At 40.8% G+C, this 25,450-nt stretch overlaps 1 protein-coding gene across 4 annotated transcripts in view; it reads right to left on the reverse strand.

The window, feature by feature from the left end:
• Positions 1-2,400, reverse strand: part of ENOX1 (ecto-NOX disulfide-thiol exchanger 1) — a 362,626-nt gene extending 360,226 nt beyond the window's left edge. For 3 of the 4 annotated variants that reach the window (XM_071550707.1, XM_071550726.1, XM_071550658.1), the window contains exon 1: positions 2,093-2,400. The gene's annotated coding sequence lies outside the window, so the exon portion shown is untranslated. Of the gene's footprint in view, positions 1-1,845; positions 2,025-2,092 lie in introns of those variants that run through there. The other variant, XM_071550676.1, reaches the window with a different exon arrangement.
• Positions 2,401-25,450: the final 23,050 nt, after the last annotated feature.

Genomic DNA, 25,450 nt, shown 5'->3' on the forward strand with positions numbered 1-25,450 from the left:
TTTTACATTTTACAGTGAGATTAAGACTAACATTAAAACACATGCAGACAGAGGTGAACAGTAAACAACGTCCAAAATTCAGGTGAAAGAATGCATATATTTCAGGTTGAAGAAGACAAACTATTTGGAGGAAAAATGAACTCACGCAGTCTGGTGATATTTATGTATGCACACACTCACACGTGTATCAGCGTTCCTCAATTGTATCTATAGTTTTGCTGACTTGTCAAAGACTCTCTCACTTCTGAGGGATACAAAACGTTCTCGTACTACTCGAGAGCTACTGTACACTGCAAGTTCTGTAAACACCACATGCTGCAGAATGCCTGGTGCGGGCGAGCACACATGCCACAATTCATTTTTTGTTCTTGGAATTCAGCTCTGGGTTGTATCAGTGCCTCGAATTTCTCTATGCAGGTTTTATTTGTTGGTTTTTTGGGGTTTTTTTCATACATTTGGGCAGATAGATGAGTCAGAGAAAATTCCCTACTCTCGCCCTCACCCTCTCCTCTTTGGTTTAACATAAATAAATAAATAAATAATCAAATAGAAAAATAAATATAAGCACCAAGAAAAGAGAACCACAACAGCAAATTTCACATACTTCCAACAGCAGCAAGTCTTTGCAAAGTGAGAGGTTGAAAGATAATGAAAACCAGGCAAATGTGGATGCCCATTAGGCAATCTCACAACATGACAAGAGACCTCAACTGAAAAAACCAATCATAATTAAAAGCTGAGAGATAGATGAAGAGAGCTCACCACAAAGTCATAAAGATTTTAAATAAAACCTGCAGTAGCTATTACTCTCTTACGTGTAGCTGTAATTTCACACCATGCACTACATGCAGGATTTCAAAGTCCTTTCAACTTATTTATTAATATCTATGCATTTATCACTCCACTTTAAATTTGAGAAAAAAATGAATGGGGTACCTTGCAAAAAAAAAATCAAAGCTTTTGACATGTTACAACAGAACTCCCAGTGACAACAAAAAAAGAAGTCATAACACACAACATAGGAAATACACGATTCATGGGAAGGATCTGAGAGCATCCTGTCTTTCCTGCCCAGAGATGGCTTTATTCAGCCTCTAACCTTCCTATCAGAAACTAGGCGCTCCCACCACATTTAGAATTAAAGAAAGAACAAAAGAGTAAATGCAAGACAGCTTCTTCAACCCCAAACAATACCATGCTAGTTCTAGCGATTAGATCAAAGCAGCGAGAGGATGGACGCGACCCACAACCAATCCCTCTCCTCGCCAGGTTCGGATACGGCTGCTCCCCAGCTAGTAAACCACCCAGCTAGTAACACTGCTAGTTACAAAACGGTGCCCGGGTCTGGGTGACACCAGGATCATGTCACCTTGCAGCTTCACTCAACCTGTTCTAAAGCACGCACTCAAGGAACGTGAAGAAAGAAGAGAGGCATGGGACAGTGTCTTCCGGAGCTGCTACCAAAAACTGTTCTGCCAACTGCAGGGGGGCTGCCGGAAACCTCGCAGCCGCAGCCACCCAGCTCTCGGGGGCGGACAGAGCAAGAGGGACCCCTGGTCCGGCCCCGGCTGCCCTGAGTGCGCTGCCCGCCTGCCCACGCGTGTGCCCCGGGGAAGGCTGCCCAGCGCGGCGGGGGCAGCGCCGGGCGCGGGAGCCCCGCTCGCCCCGTGTTGCAGCAGCGACTGCAATTAAAAAAAAAAAAGGGACGAAAATATAAATAAATAAATATATAAATAAATAAATAGCCCTCTAGCGGGAATGGGAAAATAAAAGCCCAGCCTAAACAGGCGGACCCCAAACAACAACAAACACCGGGCTCCCAAGAGAGCAAACTTTCTGACTCACCGGGGAGAGCCAGTGCCCGGGTGACTCCGGGCAGCGGCGGAGGCGGCCCCGCAGCGCCGGGGGAGCGCAGCCCGAGCAGGAGCTGAAGCCGGAGCAGGAGCTCAGTGAGGCGGGCGCCGCCGCCGGGGCTGGGGCAGCGCGTCTCGCCCCGCTCCCGCAGCCCTTCCCTCCCTCCCTCCTTCCCAGTCCCTCCGCAGCGCCGGGAGCCGCCCGGGGCGGGCTGCCGCCGCGGGACCGCCGTACCTACCGGCTGCCGGTGCGGGGCCGCGGAGCAGCGGAGCCGCCGCCCCCTTCGGCGGCTCCGGGCCCGGCGGCGCTGCAGCAGGCGAAGGACGCCCCGCGGCGGCGGGGAGCGCGGGGCCGGGGTGCGGAGAGGCGGCGGCCGCCCAGGAACAGGCAGCGCGGTGGCTCTGCCCGTCCGTGTGTGTGAGCGGCTGTGTATATGTGTGTGTGTGTGTGTGTGTGTGTGTGTGTGTATGTGTGTGCCGGGGAGGGATGCTTCAAGGGACCGAGGGAAAATTCTCCCCTCCTAGCTAAGCCGCCGACAAATGGCAAGGCAGGTGTGCAGGGGAGGCAAGGCTCCCGGAGGAGGAGGAGGAGGAGGAAAGAGGAGAGGGGCGGTGAGAAGGGCGGGGAGCGCACACCCGTCACGGCGTCCCGAGGACAGTGGCCCTGCCGAGGAGGTGCCGGGCGCGGCCCCTGGGGCGGGCGCTGGGGCCGCACAGAGCGCAGTGAAGCGCCGCCGGCAGCCGCGGGAGGGGCGGGGACCGGCCGTGGGTGGGCAGCGGGCCCGACGGAGCCGCCAGGGCAGGCGACGGGAGGAGTGCGAGAAGGGAATGCTCCAGGCATCGCGGGCAGAGCATCCTGCCTCAAGTTTCCCCCGAGGCCTGCCCCATCAAACGTCCCCGGTCGGTACGTACGGCTCCCTGTGCAGATTGAGGAGCTGCACCCCATCCGATAGGATCCGTGCTTCATTTGGAAATCTTCCCGTGAGGAATAGCTGCATGTGTTATCTGCAGAGGATCCCACTTCCCAGTTACCTGTGGCTTCAAACTAGCACCCTTCAGGGGACAGCCTTACAGGGTCTATTTTTTCACTTATTCATCTCTCTGGCAGGAGACAACCCTCAAGTGTGGCAAGAGCACCTGACCTTACCTTTCATCCATGAAGCCACGGGGCAGGGGCCGAGGACAGCTCTTACCAGGACAAGGTGCTGGGCTCAGGGGTGCTGGAAGCAACAAGTGCTTCACCAGAGGCAAGCCCTGCTCCCAGAGAGGCTGCCAAAATGCCTTGTCTGAGCAGAGAGTTAGGGAAGGCTTTTGCAGCTGCATCTCTGCTCCCACAGAAGTTCCTGGCTAATCTGAACTCTTCTTCCTATTTCAGTGGGGAAAACGTGTTCCTTTCCTGGCTGAAATTACCATGCAGGGCTGCTGTAAGCAGTCCCTTTCCTCTGTAGAGATGGTTGTGATTTAGTGCCAGAGAAAGCCTGTGTATGCCCATTTATAATGCGTTTCAGCACACTTCTGGGTGACGATTAGTTGGTAAGTGAAAAGTGGCTGTGGCTGAAAGGTGGAAACTAACATCAGGTATTAAATATTGCATGCAGCAGCTATGATTTCTAGTGGTAGGAAGAAAATATGATAGAAAAATCTCCTGCCTCTTATTTTCCACAGTATTTCTTTACCCAAACCAGTCCGGAATTACATCCACAGGTATTGGGCCAATTATGCATGCTTACCAGCCCATCAGTTTGGGTCTACCAGCAAGCACACTTATGCAACAGAAGCAATTTCCACACCACTGGGTTCATCTGATTTAAACAATACTGGCGTGTGTTGCCTCTATGTGTAGTTTTTTTCCCTTGGCTGGCAGGGTTAGTGTCACAGCTTCAGTTTGAAAAGTGACAACAAATAATACTGACACATATTATACCGAGCAACACAAGGACATGCGTGGAGGACGAAACATAGAAATTAATGCACTGATTTAGGTAAGGAGCAGGAGCCACTCTTGGTCCAGCTCTCAAGATATGGACTAGTTATTTCCAGACTGGTTCTTGCTTTGCTTTTTAGGGGTAATACAGTTAGCTGAAAAAAGCAAAAGTTGCTGAAGGTATTTCTGTTAAATGTAGCCCTGATGAAAGTAAGATGTAATTATAACTTCAGCATCTTCTTATGTATTATTTAGGGTAAAACACCTTTTCAGTCTATTAAAGCATAGGCCCTAAGCCTGTTCATCCTTAAGCAAACACCTTTTAAAAAGCACACAGAAAACCTGTGGGGAAGTTCATGTACAAGTTGTACTTCACCTATAAACTAACTTGCAAAATCAAGGACTAGAAAAAAGACCACACAAACTCCAGTGTCTGAATATATTTCTGAAGTGTTTTGTCTTTAGCATGTTAAGTTTGCTTCTTCATCTCTTTCTCCTAAGACCGAATGCAATTGTACTTAGAAACACACATGGATAACAACATAACATAGTTTAAATACGCTTTTCTGGACTGTTGCATAAGCCTTGGTATAAGACAGAGGTAAAAGAAAGTATTTCTGCGAATGGTGGCCTTGTTTAATGTAACTGACTGAAGAAGGAAGACACCTGATAAGGGTGTTTCATTGCAGAAATTTAGCGGTGTCCCCTTCTTCCCTCCCACAGAGCTGCCTGGACAAGTGCAAACACAAATACAAAATTCTGCAGAAGAAGGTGTTACTGTCTTTGTGTGATTCTCACTAACATATTCAGCGTTTATTTGCTATTTGTACGTTGGTACAGAGATGAGTTCCAGCCAAGACCTCACTTTGTTGTGTTCTGAATAGCTCTTGGGAAGTTGCTGGTTTGACCCTGGAGACTCTACAGTCTAATTTTTTAATAACTGAAGGATTATTTTTTTTAATTTAAAAAAGGACTCATTTTAGCTGTCGCATAAGCATGCATTGTATCCCAAGACTTCAATCGGAGCTGTACAGACATATCTGAGAGCACAATTAGGCCCTCTGGACCTTTTAAATCTTCAAAAATAGTCATGTGTAATTCCTTCTTCTGTGGATCCTGCATGCTTTAAGAGAATTTTTGAAAGCTGTAAATTCCTGTTTATCCACTAAGAGGCTCACAGGCAATCTTCCCCTAATGGAAATAGAACTGTAAAGCTGAAACATTAATATACTCAATATGATACATTACGTGGGGAGACTCATCGGAGCCAAGAGGACACTGTGGCTGTGCTGCTACAAAACCAGAGCCCAGCAGGTTCCCTCTGCTTCGTTCACTTTCTGTGCACAGGTTTTGCTATCTGATTTATATTAGTACTGCACAGTTCTCTCTTTAAAAAAAAAAAAAAAGAAAAGAAACCAACAACAAACCCATCTGACCTTTCAGTCCCTCATCTGCATTGGCTGGCAGCCGGTATTGGCGAATCGGAAGGCACAGTTTGGTCTAAATGCAAGACAGCTATTCTTCAATAACTGCACTGTTAATATGCAAATCTCAGTCCTCCGCTGACTGTAATCTCCTGCCTCTGATTGGCTTCAGTGATGAAAAAGATTCTGGTTATTCGTTAGCAGGGAAAATATGCTCTTCAGGTTCCCCCTTAAGATGAAGCATTATAAAGCCTTGAGAACGTACAGGCTAGAGACAAACAACAACAAAGCAAGACAAAGAGAAGCCAATCAAATAGGATTAGAAACAAGATAAAATGAGAAACTGTGCATTAAAAAATTTCCTGATTCCTTTTCCTCTTCCTAGCTTTCTCTAGTTTTCACAGTAGCTGCAGATGGGTCATTTTTGGTTTGGTTTTATTTCAACCCTTGCCTTCTACATATGATGTTGTGCTTGAGTTCACAGCAGTAAACTTGAATTTGAACTGAGAATGTAATTTCTGTAGTGGAAGACATGCATGTGTCTGTCTTCATGTGTCAGCTTTGTTGGCTGGCAAATAGAATGCTAGGAAGCAATATATTGATATGTATTGATAAATATCTTGATACCAAAAAGGTGAATGGAGCAACTGAGAAAGGAGTCATCCATGGTTCAGCTCTTCAAAAGCCATTGCAAAAGCCAGCCACGAATATCAGCATCAATATTGGCATATTCTTCACAGAAGGTCACTTAGCTAACCTCTGAACTTGGAACGTTTCCTGCATGACATGAGCTGATGGGAATATTCATGCAAACTGAACTATCAATACATTTCATTTTCCATCAGAGTCCAATAAGGCATAATAGAGTAAGATGTGTTCTGTATTACATGGTATTAAAATTAAATAATTCAACCAACTCTGATAATGTTAAATTCTGAGGAATCTTTGGAGAGCTGCATTGGGCTGGGGAGTCTCCAAAGACCCTGAGATTAGCTCCATTGGTTGAAGCATAGTGCTAAAACCACCAAGTTTGCATGTTCTATGCCTGTATGGGCTAATTGCTTTAAGAGTTGGACTTGATGGTCCTTGTGGGTCCCTTCCAATTCAGGATATTCTGTGATTCTGTGAAAGCAGATGTGCAGCCACACTGGTCCTTCGTCTTTGGTTTTATTTTGTAAATTTTCCTTCATTCTCGCAATTCAGCACCTGATGAGGTGCATTGTTTTCATTCCTGTTACAAATGCATCCAGCTCTCCTGCTTCCTGCTCCAAGGTGGCAGAGGAGATGAAGTTGGTAATTTCTTAGGTCAGTGTATCTGGGCTGAAATTGTGAAATCAATGTTAATCCCAGTGAAATCAGTATTAATTTTATCATCAATTTTGTCGCAATGGTAATTTTGCTTCTCAGTGTTGGCAGCAGAGTATTTTTGGAGGACTGGACGTTGACTCTAATTTCCAGATAAGATGAAGCCCAGGTGCTGTTAGCATTCAATGAGTGACCCTTTTCTTCCTCCACGCTTTTTGCCCAAGGGGGAACTAGATAATTCTGTGTGGGTGGACAAACCCTGTGACCAAAAAGAAACAGTGCTCTGAGAAGTAAGATAATCTTGCCTGTGTTTCCCACAAAAAAGATAAGGCAGTTCCTTGTACAAATTACTAAACAAAAAGTGAGCACACGCACCTGTGGGGAACCTGCAGTGAGAGTGTGATAGGGGCTACCTGACTGCAAGTCCTTGAACACCTGGGAAGGATGGAGGGCAGAGCTCAGAGAGGACTTCACACAGGGCTTGTGATTAACTTGCCACAAAGAGAGAAGTTCTAAAAAACACAGAGCTATGCCATAAAGCCACTTTCCCTTTCTGTCTCATTCATTTCAGATACAAAGATAATGGGAATAGCACAGAGAAATGCAGGCAGATATCTGAAACTAAAGGTTAGAAGAAGATTTTGACAAGAACCACACAGGCTTCCCACAGCAAAGGTCAAACAGCGACCTCCACACAAATTAATGCCTCTTCAGCTGTTATAAAGGAACTGTAGTGTTTCAGTTTCAGCAAAAAGTCTGAAAAAATGCATTATACAATCCATTTATTCTGTTGGAGTTTTTTTCCCAAGGGACATGACTATCTCTTTTAATTATATATAAGGATTCTCATTTAATAAATAATAATAAAGCTAGGAAATAATTAACTCTTAAATGCATTCTCCCTGGTCTTGCTTTTGAGAAGAAGGGAAGAAAAATCTACATGGTTCAGCAGGCAGAGCTACAAAAACGTCCAACCAGATAATTGACACAGCCGTTGAGCCAGCACAGTGTTAACTCTGTTTTAAGCTTCCTCAAATCATCTAGCTTTAGAAACCATGTAACTTAATTGGATTGCTACAGACCTGACAGCTCCCAGTGTACCACATGCTAAGGGATTGTATCGCTACTGTATGATCCAATACGTGAGCTAATGCTGTCTGTCCAGAGAACTGTCAGCAGCCCTGAAGCTTGTTTCTCATTTTCCAGTCACTATCAAAAAATGAAAACAACTGTGTTCCTCTCCTAAATGTGAAAAATTAAATTTGGGAGAATTTAAAACCACCATCCTGGGAAGCAGGGTATTTGGGCCAAACCTCATATCCTTGGTCACATCTGAAACTCCAGTTAACTCAAACAGGCTTGTCAAAATAGTCACTCTTACTTAAATAAGGACAAGTCTGTTGAGAACAATGTCTTTATAATCCCACTGGAGAAGACATGAAGACATTTTACACGGCAACAATACGTAACAGGTAGAGAGACACAGTTAGAGAGACAGTGTGGATAATACAAGCTAAATAGCAGACTGAAAAATTAAAAATGCAGTTTCAGTTTCCACTTTAATGAAGCAAAAGCTAAGAACATTTGTAAGCTGGAGATGTCCAGAAGTTATGAGTGACAGGTAGGTGCCAAATCACCATCAAAAGTCTATGAGAATTAGCTACCTCTCTGCCATTTGAGTTAGCACACACCTCTCTGGCTTCAGAAATCTTGCAAAAGAGAAGATTGGTATTTTGACCCTTATCCTGTCTCTTAGCTATTGATTTCCTGAATGCCCATTATACTCTATCTCTGTTCTGCTTATTTTGTGATTTTTATTTAGAAGTCATCCAAAGCAAGCATAAGCCTTGTTCTTAACTCTTACATGGACTATTTAGATATTGCCTCATCTTGGAGTGGGGGGGAAGTGAGTGCTAATGTCGATAAATACTGAGTTAAGCTGCTACTGATTATTTTGTAGACAAATGTCTGTTTTTTCAACAACACCATGGGCAATTTTCAAAACAGACAAAAGCAGGCATTCTGGAAGAACCAATTGCAGTAGGGTAGTCTTATTTTTTTTCTTTCCTCTCTATGTGTATTGTGCCTGAGGTAGCGCTTTTCATGGTTTGGGTTCTTTGCTGGGTTTTTTGGTTGTTGTTTCAGGTTTTTTTAAACTGTTCATAATGACATCTCTGCAGAAAATGATGTATAAAATTACTATGTCCAGACACTCTTCTCTGAGGGCATTATCATCATTTTTTCAGCAACTGTCCCTCTTCTTTTTGCCTTAGGTGATAAGTAGTCCTTGTACAAACCTATCAGATAGGCTGTTAAAGGATTATATTTCCCAAACGGGACCATTCTTCAAGTCAAAGACTCAGCCTAGGCTAACTTGCTTGTGAAGATCTGCCTGGAGGAGACTATAAAATCCCTCCACTGTTCTTTGCCATAAACACATCACTATGCAAAGTTTCCACAAGCCATTAACTATTGATACAGTCCATCCACACTTTCCATGCATACTTCCATCAAATAATCCTTAATTCAAGCAACTCTCAACCCCAACATTGAACTTTGATGTTGTAAATAGTCTAGAATTTTACAATTTTACTAGGAGGAGAGATACTGATTTTTTTCCATAGTTCAGCATTACTATAATGTAGCCATAGGGTGGGTGGCTCTTTAGCAATACAGAGCAGTGCTATATTATATGATGATCAGGAATGGAAAATAAAGACTAATGTATTCAGCTGAAATGGCAACTGAAATTTCCATAGGCAGAATATAATTACCAAACCTGGCACTCTGCCAGGACACTGGTGTTAACATTATTACTCCTATAATACTGCTATTTATGAGTAATATGGGAAAAAAGTAACAACAGGATTTTTTAATTGAACCAGTGTGAACCCAACTACAGTAGCTTGCAGTCCAATTAAAATTGACAACCCAGTGGAGTGGATACACATAACACAGAGATAAATATAGAAAATCCAAGTTGTTCTCATTTCCTTTGTCCTCTCCTCTTGGTGGTTTGGTTTGGGTTTGTTTTTTTTCGTTTTTCTTTTTTTTCCTTTTCTGCTGGATATTTCATTTCATTTTGTGAATCTTTTGATGCCAGGAAACTATCATTGACTGGAAACACTTACTAGCTTTTTGCAGCCAGCTTTCATGACTTAAAATAAAGATGGAAAAATATATCCTGTTAAATGTTACAGCATTGCATTTTTTTCCTTTTCTACAGCACACAGTATTAAAATTACATTGGCTGTGCAGCAGGAGATTAGAAAGAGCAACTGCTTTTAACCGTTAATAGTAAATGATGTTGAAGTCACTAAATTTGTCTTTGAATCACACAAAGTGTATACACTATCAATTGGAAACTTGTAGCTAACCTTCAAGCAAGTGGTCTGATCCCCCACCAAAAACACTGCAAAGGCTAACTCCTGAAAGGCAAAACTACATCCTTTTCTCTCTCTCTCTCTTTTTTTAAATGCTTGAAATTACATAAAATATATTACATTTTTTACTCCTTTTTCTCTATTTTTTACTCACATGAGTGCCTTTCTCAGACACACAGAACCAGGCAAGCACCCACTGAGGTCAGTGGGACTCCTGGGGAATTAATATTCCCAGTCTGAGGTGTTGCGAGGCATGCTTCATTAGTGAAGCACTCTGAGAGCCCTAGATAACAGCTGCTATATGTTGTAATAAAATAGTACTATTCATTATTACAGAAGAGCTAAACCATGTTTGTAATTGACCATTGCCTGAATCTTTTCTGAAGTTATTGAGTTTGGAGGTATGCCTCAAAGTAAATCTGTTAGTTAATAGAATGAAGAAAGTAAAGCAGGAACGGCATATGTTTTAAGAGCAAAACAGAAGAAAGCTCCCCTGGGCTGTATCCTATTGACCTTTAGTTCCATTATTGTTTCAAAAATGTTTTTCCATTTAAGACATTGCCACTGAATCCTTCCCAGGAAGCTACGGGAAAGGATATAAAGTGAGGTCTCTACTAAGCTTTGTAAATGACATCTCTGAAAATGGAGGGTTGATTTATGTTTTACTGACAGCCAGGTTTAAGGGGGGAAACCCTCAAGGCTTTGGTTATGAATCTCTTATAATATAATAAATGGTGCCATCTACTGGCTCTCTTTTGCTTTTGATCAGTGTCAGGGTTTGATTGTGCAGTATAGCTCCTCCAGATAGCATTAAAGCACAAAAAAAATCAAGACAATATGACTGTAGCCAGCATGCTTCCTGGTACTTGGAATGATTTACAGGGGTTTCTGTAAAGCAAACAAGCCTAAAATGAAGTAAGAGTAGTAGGAGAAAGAAGATGCAAGATGCAAGCAAGGGAGAAAAGGCAGCATTGCAGCAGTCATGTGAAACTGGATTAAGGGTCGATACTGAAGACGGATACAGCTAAGCTGAACCAGATGCAACCATCCCAGAGGACAAATCAGTGATGAGGCTCCTCAGAGAGAAGAGGAGAGCTTCTCCAAACCCTCACAATTAATTTTCTGTTAGAAAAAGAACAGTCAGTCATGATGGGTTTTTTCCCTTCCGCCCACTCCAGTTCCTACTATTAAACAAAGTAGAAAATGTAAACAGCCCTGACAGAAGAAATATACAGATAGACAAAGATGTTATGAGTCAGTTTCTTTCTCAGAATTAAATATTTTTCCTGATTGACACCAGAAGCAAGATTTGACTCTCTGACATGCCTTAGAAAACTACATGAACTGTGACATATTCTACTCTTAGCTACACTATGCGATCTTGGCAACTCCTGTGGTGTCAAATGGGACTCACTAAGTAAAGGAACTGCCACAGTTATTTTTTATTGTTGCTCTGGATAAATTATCTGGATAAATTACTTAGAAAAGCAAAATTGGATATAGAGATATCTTAGTCTGATTTCTGAAGAAAAAGAGACTAGTGCAATCACAGCATCTGGCAACAGGGAAGCCATCTCAAAATTACACAATTATGTCAAGTGCTTCACAAAAATCAGAGGGACTGTTAGTGCTACTTTGGAAGAAAAAGCATGAGTGAATGTTCTTAGGTATCACACAACCCCAACAGGCAGAAATCCAAATGAAAGTGCTCTCCTTCAGTTTGACTTTTTCTAAGGTATGTTTTGTCATGAAAGTCTTCACCTGGTAAGAAACATAAGCAGGAAGGGATGAAAATGCAGGTTATCAGGGCTTTTATTGCTACAAATGGAACCTGCATCTGAGTAAGTTACAGCTTCTTGGCCTTCAGTTTTATCTCCTATCAATGAAAATCGTGTTTATCTGTGCCCCATGGAGTGCTTTTAGACTTTAAAAATATAAGAAATTGTGGAAACCATATCTTGACACAGATGTAGATTTCTCAGAATATTCTGAGTTGGAAGGGACCCATAAGTCAAGTCCCAGAGCTTAAGTGAATGGCTCATACAGGGGGGGATCAAACCTGCAACCTTAGCATTATTAGCATCATACTCTAACCAGGTGCGAATCAGAATTGCAGAGTCAAGCAGTTCTCACAGCAGAGTCCCATCTCCACTCCTAGACCCCAAGTTAAGATTTTTATGTAGCCCTCAAGAGTATGAGTTTTGGCAGCAGCCACATATAGGGATTTCAGGCAATACAACTCCATTTGGAGTTGTGCTGGGAACATTGGACTTGCTGTGGAAAGCCTCTCAGGCAGCCCCTAAAATGAAAGGCTTCTGGAATGTAAAATCTCAAAACACAGGTTAAGAATCCTATTGCCACATGTGTAGTCAAGACTTTCAAAAGGGTGTAACTGAGAGCCACAAAGAAGCTCATGACAATAAAAGTGGTACACATTTTGTGATTAGGATGCAAACCCACTCTAACAGACTGTGTTTTCATGTCAACATGTGCAAACATTTTCTTAGTTCAGTTTATCCAGTAGTGGATGGCCTGATATTGCAAACCTGAAGTTCTAAGGATTTGGTATCCTGTTAGATACACAATAAAGCTTATAACAGGCTTTCATTAGTCTCCTTTACATTTTTCATTAGTCTCAGACCAGTGTAAGATTTTAACCCAGTGAAGAGAATATGCAGCACACTGATTCCTCCCACCAGGCAGGGCAGTTTCTGTTCCAGCACAGATGTGCAAGGGTAAAAGATCTCTTTCTGGCACCAACTCCAACCTTCTGTCTCAAACAGACCCCAAGTAGTCTGTGGTGATCTTTCGCACAATTAAGAGAAAAGGCCTAACTCCTGTAACAAAGGTGATGACAATACTTCCATTCTCCAGTTCCTGTAAAAACTTCTTTGGACATTGGGGATATTGGCTACTTGCTGCTGTGCATGAAGCCCATGGCTTCCAGTTCAATTCCTGGCTCCAGGAGCAGACAGGGAACAAACATGAGCCTGGGCAGCAGATGGGGACGTTGCTAATTGGTCTGTTTTGATGCTGCGCCATCCACTGACAGTAACTTTGCACTTCTCTCTCAGCAGTGATTTGCCATGTCAAAGAACTACAGATATGGGAATGATAACAAAGAAACTGGAAAACAGCAGTGTAGACAATCCCTTTTACTCTACTGTGCTAACCAAATCTGCTGCAGAATGTTGTGTGGCAGCTTGGATTTGGCAGGCTCTTTGCAGACCAAAAGATGTGATTTGTATTTCTTACAGTGTCAAGTGACAATGATTTTACATCAGTGTTGTCATTTCTAATGCATTTTTGCAGCTTTCTTAAAAGGTCTGGTGATGGTTATAAATGAAGGAAAGCCTAATGGGCTACCATATGTGCAAAATAATATGCTGGGTGAAAACTACAGCGCCTCATAAACAAGGGATTAGAGCTCAGTAAAGGTTGTGAGCGTGACAGAAGTTTTATTGCAAAAGCAGGATTCACAACCAGGAGCTGGAATAAAAGGCTGCAGTTGAAGCTGGAAGAGAATTCAGGACCATGTTGGAACCAGCGGCAAAGTTTGGGAGCTGTTACATCAAACTGTTCCAGTTTGAAAAATGGCAGCAGATTACAATCCTTATAGAATGTCATGGGTTCACCTAGGTGGGCCTAGATTTGGGCTCTGGAGTTTGGACTAGGCCGAAGCTGTCAGCTGACTCGAGCTGGGCTGAGCTAACAGCTGACCTCTTCTAGTCAGTAATTTTGTATTCCATACCACATTATGACATCATCTCCAGGAAAGTAGGAATCAGTGTGGGAGTGGTTAAGTCAGTCGCTTCTCAGCCCTCCTCTTGGGAGGACACACGATGCTGTCCCAGGGGGGATGGAGAGGACCAGGCCCACCACTGGCTCACAGGGTATCTCAGGAGAGTAAAATGTGTTGTTCGGGGTCTCTCCTTTCTGCTTGAGTTTGTCTCCCTGGGGAATAAGTCTTTTCTTAAGTAATGTGTAGTTAAGACAGTAGAATTTGTGTGTTCGTTATGAAGTTGAGGTGGGGAACTTTTTGTTGCAGACTTGTGTGAGTGTATATTTGTACTCTCTTCTAATTGTCTCTTTCTGTGAAAAATATATGTAGATTTAGTATAAATGCGGTTTGAAGTGTTTTTTTTCTTTCCCCTCTCTTTTCCTCCCTTTCCCTGGTGTTAGGAGGGAGGCTTTTCTCTCTGTGCTTGGGAGGGTTGGCAGTTGCTTATCTCAAACCAAGACTTCAAGGTAAGACTTCAACTTCCACATTTTCTTCTTCTCCAGAGATTTATGACTACAAATCTTAGTAATTTTGCAGTAACAACTGTAACAATTCCATGATGTCTCTGCCATATTTTACAGGTTCTGGGACAGTAAATGACTGTGATCATACTGCTTTAGGGGAGGTACAATACCAGAGATTCTGTCTGCATTTTACTTTTGAGCAGAGTTGCTAAATTATGTGGGGTTTTTAAATAATTTTTCTGTTTCATTCAAATGAAAGAAAATTACTCATTACAGATCAGCCATTTAAAATGCAGTAAAAGAAGCAAAATGTTTATTGAACTGAAGGAATATAAAACTACAGGTGCCTAAAAAAGGAATTTTACTGTCCATGTGGATCTAATTATCTCACATGGAAAAATATCACCCTCTACAAGGCCAAGTTCTATTCTTTCATTTTTGATAGAGCTGTATACTTCTAAATATAGAAGATTGTTAGGAAAGTTCTGGCAGAACAATCAGTGGAGTACCTCAACACAAAAGGTAACTTGAAATTTAAAAGCAAGTTTTTGCCTTGACTTTTCTGAATGTCACTATGAGAAATAAATAAACAGTTTTATTACAAGCAAATGGATTAAACAAGCGTTATTAATATAAGGGGATGCATGCATGTTAAGGGATTTTCTTTTTTACTAATCTATAGGCATATTGCGAAGTTGTAAGGTACTTGGACATTTCTGGACAAGTATTAGGGACCATGAGACCAGGGATAGGGGAATTGCGAAATAAATGTAAATAAGGCAATCCCCCCACCACGTGGTCAGCCATGGGGGCTGCCATGTTGGTCAGGGCTCCGCCTCCCAACACAACCAATCAGAGAGGAGGGAACACCCCTTCTGTTACATGATGGGGTGGGACTTCAGAAGCTTTAAGTGAGGGAAATTTGGTTTCAGGGGTGTGCTTTTGGGACCTGTGTGGCCAGAGCATCCCAACACGTGTGGTAAATACATTTTCCTACTTGTTATTTTTTTTGTTTCACACACTTTGTAATTTTCGTAAATTCAATAAAAAGAGAAATTTTCTCACATCACCACTTCTATCCCAGACAAACACAGGAAGAAAGACTATTTGCTGTGGTATTTCCAACACAACCAAACAACTCTAGTGAAGGGCATCACTGTAGGGAAATTCTGCTTTCTTAGAGCACTTAATTTTACCAAAACACTTCTCTAAGGAAAGGGTAAATCACGTTCTTAAGGTACCTCTCTTTCACATAGGAAATCTAGATACTCACTTACAGGCTTGGTGTGGCCAAGGTTAGACAAGAGGAATCCCACACAGATTCTGCATGCTTCGCTGCAAGTGGTCTCCTGCCTTCAATGGCACTACTGAAAATCTGTTTGCTGTGCTGGAGAGGGGGCTGATCAGCTAACACAAACAACATCAAATGCAGACTGTGGAAGAAGGTGTTCTGCAGACAAATTACTTGCAATTCCAGCACTGAAGAACTGCACTAGTATATCTACTAAGGAGTAGTAGTTGGAGTTCATTAGGCACATCTGCAAAAGTAAGAGGTTTAATGGCTGTGAAACAGACCATTCACTTTCATGACTGCGAAATCCCCACTGGAAGAGTACTCCCATTTGGCTATTGATTCAAATTCACTATTAGGTTAAACAAACATATCCTAAACTATGCCCCAAAGACAATTGTCACATATGAATGAGGAGGAAATAAACCGGAGACATATTTCACACTGGTAATTTAGCCTCAATAGCCAAAATTTTCCTTTTGTTATCCCTAACAAGTATGCCTCATTTTCCATTCAGGATAGAACAAAACCTCAATAAATGTATTTCCAATCAAACATTTAATCGGAACTCTCTGGTTTTGTATTGCACGTTTCTAAACTTCTATTTTTAGTGTACTAGCATATGTTTTCTATTAACAGATCTTCTCTTTCTCATTTATATTTGACCTTCTATACATCATTAAAATTGTTAGCATCACAATATGTCAGCTCTTCATGTGTTCAGTTTCTTCTGAAAAGAATGCTGCATTGTTGTTTCTCTGATCAACTCCTCTTTAGGCTTTTATGACAGCTTTTGTGTTGTTTGTTTCCCAATGTACACTATTTTCCAGATTCTGAGTATTAAAAGCAAACATAATTACACTAAATGGTATCAGAAAATTAAAGCATTTGGGAAATATACTAACGAAAGTTCAACACTCTCATTGTATGAGAAAATTAGCACTCTTGAAGGTCCAAATAAGCATGGTTAGGAATGTCTCTGGTGCCAATAACCTAAAAAGTAGTCAAAATTCCCTGTGCCATTATTTAGTAATGTAACACCCAGACCAAAAAAAAAAAAGGAAAAGAAGAAAAAGTAAGCAAGTACTGAGCAAATATCCCAAATATTGCAAAGCCATTCAAATGCAAAGAAAGCCATCTGCAGCTGCCTGGGCAATATGAAAGCAAAGTGGGTTAGATTAAGTTTTCAAAGTGACATCTAAAACACTCCACAGGTGTAAATGCCGAGGTATTGTTCCTTTTTCAGCTCCAGACTTACTGAACTGAGAGGGGTTAGACTAGACAAAAGCTGCAGTGAATCAGCAACTGATCTATTAGCTTCTACTTTTCAACAGAAAACGAAAAAGGCTTTGAAATTCTTAATAATTGTATTTCTGAAAATAGAATAAGCATGCTTTGTATCTTCATTTTAGGTATTAAAGGAAAGGAGTCAAACCCACCAAAACACTATGATTGGTATTTTAAGAACTGAAGTCGTGTTATTGTAATGATTTACTTCTGTAATGACTTACTTGTGATTTCATAGTTTGATCCCTCTTTGAATAGTGAGGTGTTTCTTTGTTGTTTTGTGAGTGCTAATTGCTGCAATGGTGTGTTAAATCATTGTTGTGCTGGTTTTCTTGAGCAGGAGGGTGAATAATTGAATAATTACTAAGAAGAAATTCATTAAAACTGGTATGCCTATAGAAATAACGCTTTCCAGAAATTCAGTGAGGGGTTTTGTACAGTTATGCAAACAATCTGTTGAAAAACAGTATTTTTCCTATTTAGAAGATCAAATCTTTCATGTACACAGCTTCTCTCATAAGCAGACCAGGAAATGACAACTGCACTGGTGTGACTTTCCTCTCCATATGCTTCTCTGAGTATACTTAATCCTGGTATGATTCAAAGTTCAGCCACAGGGTTCTGCTGTTATTATGGGTAACTCATCAAAACTCAAATTCCACATATAAAACTAGCTCTCAAGTGTATTATAGGTGTAGGAACTACCATACACCATTGCAGAATAACAGAATACTGTACAGAGCTTGCAGAATAACATAGAACATTAATGACAAAACTCTCTTCCATCATGGACTTTCAAGACATTTCTTTTCCAGTGCACAGGACAGAAAAATGTTGGGTCCCGTGATGCTGTATACACTTGAGCCATTATATCACAAAGTGAAGGAGTAGCTGTAGTGCTGAGCTGCAATAGGGTCTAGGTGCTACCTTTCCAGCTCTGTACTTAGTGCCTTTAAAAAATTTAAGCAACTCCTGCACCCTCTGAGGAAGCAGTGGAGGTGTCATGAGGAAGAAAAAGAAGCTCCATGGAAAACTGAGCATCAAATAAATCTCGAAGCTTAGTTCAAAGAATCAGTTAACAAAAAGTAAACTTGTGAGATTCGTAGGGTCAACAATAGAATCAGTACTTTAGACCTTTAGCATAGGTCTCTGTCAGCTAAGTGAATAGAAACTGACAGCAATGTGGATTATTACTGTTCCCAGTGGCTGGAGTAATTATCTGTTGACCATGGAGGATTTTTCAGAATAAGGAACCTCACAATACAGTACAGGTTCTGCAGTATAAAATGAACACAGGCTCCTGTACTATTATTCTCCTCTTCCCAATTTACTTCCACTCATTACAGCCTGTGTCTGTCTCCCATTTGCATTCCCCTGCTATCTTTGTCTAAGTTTATGACTTTTTTTTTCCAACCTCATTTTCAAGGAACTGCTCAGTGTTTTTCTGGTCATTAGGTACTAATTTTAAAAGTCTAGGTGACAAAGAAGAGACTGAAAATTCTCATTGATGCAAGTATTATTAGCAACTGGTGAAATAGTTCACATGACTGGAATGCTAAGGATTTTTAGGTAAGATTTGTTTAGGGAAAGAGGTGAAAATAGTGAATAATGTAGTGGTGGTACTACAAAGACACTGCTAGCCCGTCTGTATTCCTTGATAATCCAGAAATGAATTGTGAATGTTATAAAGCGCAAAAGACAGGAAAGAAATACAGCAGAGTGGGAAGGAAGGAGGGAAGTCTTTATAGACCATGAAACCATAGCAGATCTATTTCCCATAACTTGTCTGCAGTGAGAGGCAGACTGCAGGGGAGCAATTGTCTTGCCATGGGAGAATTCAATTTCAGAAAAGTAGCATGGAGGTCACACAACTTATTAGAGTTTCTAAAATTATTCCTTGTGATCCTTTAATACAGGAAGTATTATTGCTCTCAGTGCAGAGTAACTCAATTACTGTCTCGCTACGATGGATAGAGCTGTATTAATTCCTGGCCTGGAGTCAGTGAGGGATAACTGGAGATAATAGATGGGATTTATGTCATGTAATTTTAATCATCTACCATGAGTTTAGAACTACTTGCCCTGGACTCCTTCTTCAGGCAACAGAGGCAACTTGCTAAAGGCAAGTCATGCAACCTATCTTAGAGCCCTAGGAAGTTTCATCTTACCTCATGTTAGTTATCCAGGAGGTAGATTTCTTCTTATCCAGATCCCCTCCGTAGTCAATAAAAAGAGCAAGGCAACACCACAATGTGAGTTACTAAATCCTAAATAGGTGTCCAAGACAGGTAAGGTGATTTGCCTGAACATGAACAGGATGCAAAATGGCTAATTCCCCATGGCTGATGAAAATTGTAAGTAAACTTTGCTGGGGAGAAGCAGATAGAAAAAAGCAAACAACAGATGGGAGTTCTATGAAAGAAACTAAAACGATGCTTATAAAGCAAAGAGTACTCCACCAGGAAAGAGAAAATCTTTAGCTAAAAGCCTGCTCTGGTTCACTGGCAAATGGAAATAACTGCTAAAGCCAGCCTCTCACTGCTCCCTAGTGTAACATATGGAAAACATGACAATATTGAATAGTTAAATTATTGAATATAATATATAAATGAGAAGCTTGCAGCCCAGGAAATCAATAGGGAAAGCTACAGAAATGCAAAGGAAAATATGTGGCCAGCAATAAGACAATAAAGAGCCTTTACTAATAATGCTGCTGTGGCTGTGGTAACTTAAGAATTTAGTGCTTGAATGCATCTTACCTTACTTTAGACATCAGAATATAGTTATTTACATATGAGCTAGTGACCCTTCACTCCCTTTACAGTCATTTGAGAGAAATGGGACTTTTGAGGGCACAATTCCTGTCATCCTAATGTGACTAGATAAAGCAGTCCAGATTAAGCATCCTCTATAAGTGTTTCTTTCCTTCCATGGCTACAAAGGAAGAACCAACAGATGTAAATAGGAAAAATCTTGAGACACCCAAGCTCTATTCTGCAAAAATACTTGCTTGCTTTCCCAACAGCATCAACTAATCTAAAACAAATGCCTTAGCAATTAAAGAAGTCTTAGCAACAATGTGAACTCAAAATTTGAGAGATGATAATAATTTGAGTAGAACAGCACAAAAGGTAGATAGCATATTTGTACTGAACCTGAGGCAGGGCATTCCAATCCTTTAGTAACTGCAACAGATATGACAAAGCCTGAGGATAAAATTTTAATCACAAGCCTCTGATAGCTTTTATCCAAGTTGTTCGAAAAGGCCATTGGTCTACTTTTAGTAGTAAATTTTATATCAATGTTATAAAGTCAGTATTCAATAGATTAGAATTCTGTGCCCGTACTGAAAAAGAGAAAGATTATAAAAGTGAGTAATTACATGACGGTTAACCTGAAATTGTCCTCCCTCTCTCCTTAAAATCCCCTGCCAAAGCTCAGTCCTTTGCTCTAGAGCATGTAGCCATAAAATAAACCTTTGAATATGGGTAAAACAACAGACTGGCTGTGCTGTTTCTGGAATTATATCACACAAACCAGGCATTTAATTGAGTCTTTTAATTAAAGGGTAGTTGCTCTAGGATTTCCTTCAAGTGTCTGGGAAGAGCCAGACCCTGCCATAAGGCATGCAAGGACTGAATGAGCTGTGGGATGGCCTTCTCTTGTCAAGTATATTGGAAGCCTCAAGCACTAACATTCCTACCTTATGTTTAAACTTTCCAGGACACTGACCTTGAGACACAACGGTAGTTTCAGGCCAAAAGCTTCTGTTCATGAGCTGTTATTTAAGAAGCCTGAAAACAAAGGTTTATATAATATGTTGTAAATCTGTAAGTACCAGCCATCATCAGTTTTAGTCAGCTGTAAGTCTGATCTAATAATTCTGAAATACATTCCTCAGCAAACAGCAGGAAGCTAATGATCTTAAACAGAATAATTCTTACTAAGAAGATAGTGACCTAAGGAAAAATTTGTAGCACACTACTTTTAGCTCACAAAACAAATTTTTTTTTGTTATTTTTGTTTGTTTCTTTCTTTCTTTTTTTAAGAAAAAAAATGTGAAGTCCTTCTGTTTGGAGTGGACCTGCATTATTACTGAGACTAGAGGAGGGAGAAAATTCGCCCAATTCTTCCTCTTTAAAAACAGATCAAAAATTAGCAATAAATACATTGAATCCTCCAGTTGTCATTAGAATGGGAATACACAGCATCTCTTTTTCATCCTGAAATTTTAGAAATAAAATAGCATTTATGATTATACATCGTGTTTTTTTAAAATGTGAACTATTCTCACGAGTACTGAGCTTCAAAACCGAAACATGGAAGGTGCCTTTACCATGTAAGAAGACATTTTACCACTAGAGGGAACTATTAGACTTTATTGTCAGCAGGGGAAAGAAGCATCTGCATTTCAAACTGCCGGTGCTAGTTCCACTGGAGAAAAATCTTCATAACTTCGCTGAAATCACTGCAAGTGATAGATTACATTAATTAATGCAACGTGAAGATGACAGAACAACATTAAAGCTTTTAGGTGATATTTAGTCAATAAGTATTGAATATATGTTATATGATATTAATTATGAAAGGAGAGATTAAGAAGCTTGCTCCACTTGGAAAGATTTATTGTAGTGTTATTGTAGCAACCATTTTTAACCGGAATTATATTTAGTGATACGGTAAAGTTGTCTCCTCTGTTTGCTTTCATAGAATCATAGAATGGTTTGGGTTGGAAGGGTTCTTTAAAGGCCATGTAGTCCAACCCCTGCAGCAATAAGAAGGAACATCTCCAACTAGATTAGGTTGCTCAAAGCCCCGTACAACCTGATGCTGAAAGTTTCCAGGGATGAAGCATCTTCCACCTCTATGTGCAAATGCCTTACCACCCTCACTGTGAAAAACTTCTTCCTTATATGTAGTCTGAATCAACACTCTTTCACTTTAAAAGTCACTGCCACTTCATTCTGTCATTATATGCCCTTGTAAAAATTCTCTCTCTGTCTCTTGTAGCCCCACTGAGGTACTGGAAGGCTGCTTTAAGGTCTCTCCAGAGCCTTCCCTTATCTAGGCTGAACAACTCTAGCTCTCTCAGCCTATCCTCATATAAGAGGTGCTCCCGCCCTCTTGATGATCTTGGGGGCCCTCCTCTGGACTTGTTCCAGCAGGTTTATGTCCTTCTTATGCTGGGGGCCCCAGATCTGGATGAAGTACTCCAGAAAGGGTCTCTTGAGAGCAGAGTAGAGGGACAGAATCTCCTCCTGCTGGCCATACTGCTTTTGATGCAGCCCAGAATACATTTGGCTTTCTGGGCTGCATGGGAGGTTGCTGTGTCATATTCAGCCTCTCATCCACTAGCACTCCCAAGTCTTTCTCAGTAGGGTTGCTCTTGATCTGTTCATCTTCCAGTCTGTGTTGATATGGGGGTTGCCCAAGCGCAGGTGCAGCACCTTGCATCTGGTCTTGTTGAACCTCATGAGGCTCCCATGGGCCCCCTGTTCAAGCCTGTCCAGGTCCCTCTGGATCATCCCCTTTCATCCAGATGGGGCATGTGAAATTCAATTTCTTTTCAGGGGTAGGGAGGGTAGAGATATTTTTCTTTGTCTTGGTTTGCCCTTTGCAGTTAGTGGTTCATTTTTTTTTCTTGATTTTCTTAAGTCATTACAAGTTGCTTCCTCTAAATGCTAGAAAAAGCCAAATTAAAGAATTAAGTGTGGTACTTTAAAGAGGATGTGAATTGGTTTTGCTCAATCCATGTTTCTGAGGCAGTTCATTGCACTGCCTTAACCCTGCTCCGTTTGCCTGCTGCACAGAAGACAATGAAAAGAAAAATATTTCAGTACTGTTTGGAATTCCTCAAGAAGTCACTACCTCCACATGACTCAGAGCTACATGCTACAGCCGCATTTTAACAAAGGATCTAATAATTACTTTGGTAAAGATATATTCATGCATTTCAGAAAATCAAGTAAGAGTGCTGAAAGCTGGGTTTTCCCCAACCTCAGCAGCAATGATGTACCATCAGTGCATGGTGTGGTCGTGATTTCTTCTTCCTCTGAAGAAGCACAGCACTCTTCTGTTGTTTATCTCATGTAGCCTTGGTGAAGCAGTGATCTTAGCAGGTATGTCTGCATTATCTGACACATTTCCTCTGCTTCAGCACCTGAGGTTGTTGGGTCACTGAAAGGGTTTCCTGTGGAGCACCTGCTTAAAGCATGGGGAAATCCTGACCTTTATCATACATCAGTATATTCCCTGCATGACATGAATGATTCAACAGTTGTATTGTTTCCCTGTCAAGTGTGGGGTTCCCCCAGTATTTTCCTCCTCATTTACATTATATTGTTGGAATAAATCCAGTTTCCTGTGCTTTAGACTTTTGCTGAGTGGTGGATAGGACCCGTTGGTTGATAAGTTTTTCCACATTCTTAGTGATTTACATGCCCATTGCTCTTATGCTGTTCAGAGCAGGCAGTTGCTCCCCTTGCCATTGCCTGGAGAGAACTGAAGTCAGATATTCTTCCCTTAGCCCCACACCCATCCTCAGTAATGACTGTCATGGGTTTGGCAGCACGGTTCTCCAACAGGAGCTGGGAGAGCTTCATGTAATAAGCATATAAAGTGCATTCACTGGGTTATTTCCCAAAAATAATAAATAATTCTCCTACTGTCTGTGCTTGCTTGCTAAGGGGAAAAATAATGCCCTGAGATTAACGTGCTACATTGTACCAAGAAAAACTGGCCTCAGCAGGTTGCCAGGATTTGTTGGAATTAGACATTTTTATAAAAAGCTACACACATTTCTTTTTTTCATATGTTGCAAAGAATGCTGGTAATGTAGAGAAGGCAGTAATTAATATTTCCTTGTTTCAGCTGACTTTTTTTTCAAAATGAGGTTTTCTCTCAATTAACTGCAATTCCCGAGTAAAATGTTTATACCTCTCTTATATTTACTATCTGTTAAACACTGAATGTTAAATGTGAAATGCTGCACCTGGGAAAATATATAATTACTGTGTGATACAAAATTCTGTTAAAGTGTGCAAAATGTATTTGATCCTCTAAAATGTGGTGTTTAGCACTGAATACAGATTTCAGTGTAGTCAATGACTAAAGGAGAAGCTTGGTGCGCACTGAGGACAAAACTTCCAAGATTAGAAATTAAGCAACTCAGATGTTGAAGCAGTTGAGTTAAACCCATGAATGGTGTGTTCATGTGGGATGAGAGATTATAATTGTGGCAATTAACCATAACAGTGATGCAGGATGATAGTAACAGTCAGCATCCATATCTTGTAACAAATCATTTCAGAGAGGGAACAGACTCTGCAACATGGTGCACTAAACAACACTTGCAATTAAAGAGTTCATGATCTATATACTCAGTAAATCATAAGTCAAATGGATTAAGAACTAGATAAAACATTTCCAAAAATTTACTAAAGAAATACCAACTTATGAATGGGTTATTCATAAGAGAATTCCATAAGCATTGGTACGATGACCAACAATAGTATTTTTGTTTGATAGGGGATTAAAGACAAAAATCGCTCTAGCAAATTTCTTATTTAAATGAGAGCAGAACAATTATACATATTCCAGACACATATTAAGTACTTGAACTATAGTTACATTTTGTGGTAAGAAAGCTGAGAAGCTGAGGTGTACTTTAATTTCTAAAGTTCCCACCATTCATATAGGGATACAGCTAAACCATGCAGCAGCTCCTTTCTGGCCTGCACAGATGAGTTTCTTGAGAAAATCGGGATGTGAATTGGAGATAATATTTTTGATAGGGAGTTCAGCTATTACCAGGGAATCCCTGGTATTTACCAGAGTATTTGAGACACAACTGAGATAAGCTTAGTCCATTTCAATATGTGTATTGATAAAGCAAGTATTGCACTGAAGAAAGAAGAGGAATACATCTTTGGCAGCTGAGATCCCATGAAGGGCCCTAGTAAAGCAGGTGAGCAATCTTGCAAAGATTAAAAAGGAGTATCAGAAAATTTAAGCCTGGAATGATAGGAAGGCCTCTGTATAGGAGAAGGGAATAACTTCCTCTGCATGTGGCACTAACAGGAGTATTACTACAGCTCTTGTACGCACATCTGTTAAATTATATTAAATTATTTCAAAACATGTACAGAGAACCATAAAAGTAATTAGAGATACTGAAACTTAAAGACATTTATGGAAAGGAACAAAGAAAATGTAAGTCCAAGGAATTTACCTGATAAAAGCGAGTCATGCTGTATGTGTATTACTACACAGAAACCACCCTAATACCCAGGGAAGCAATAATGAACATATTCATTGGTCAAAATAAAAACAAAGGTGTGATGTTTTTGTTACATGACAAGTTTGGATTGTTTTCAACTGGTAATTAAGTGTAAGGTTCAACTGTGATGCTATAACCATGGTAATAAATGTCAAAGCAAATTTGATTGAAGTAATTTGTGTGGCTGATACAAAACAAATTTTGATGCCTTAATTGTTCTGGATCTTAAATAATTAGAAACTAAACATGAAGACAAGATAATATCAGTGGTAAAAGGCACACTTAAGGGCATATAGTCTTAATGGCCTGAAAATGTCAGATCTTTTACTACTTTTGGGGGTATACATTAAGCTAAAGCTCTTAGTCAGATGTGACAGTCAATAACTTTGGAAGGCTTGAACTACTTAACTAATCAAGAAGACACAAGAGAATACGTATTTTTATGGAGAGAAACTGCTTG

Source organism: Pithys albifrons, chromosome 1 (assembly GCF_047495875.1).
Source record: "Pithys albifrons albifrons isolate INPA30051 chromosome 1, PitAlb_v1, whole genome shotgun sequence".
Classification (NCBI taxonomy): domain Eukaryota; kingdom Metazoa; phylum Chordata; class Aves; order Passeriformes; family Thamnophilidae; genus Pithys; species Pithys albifrons.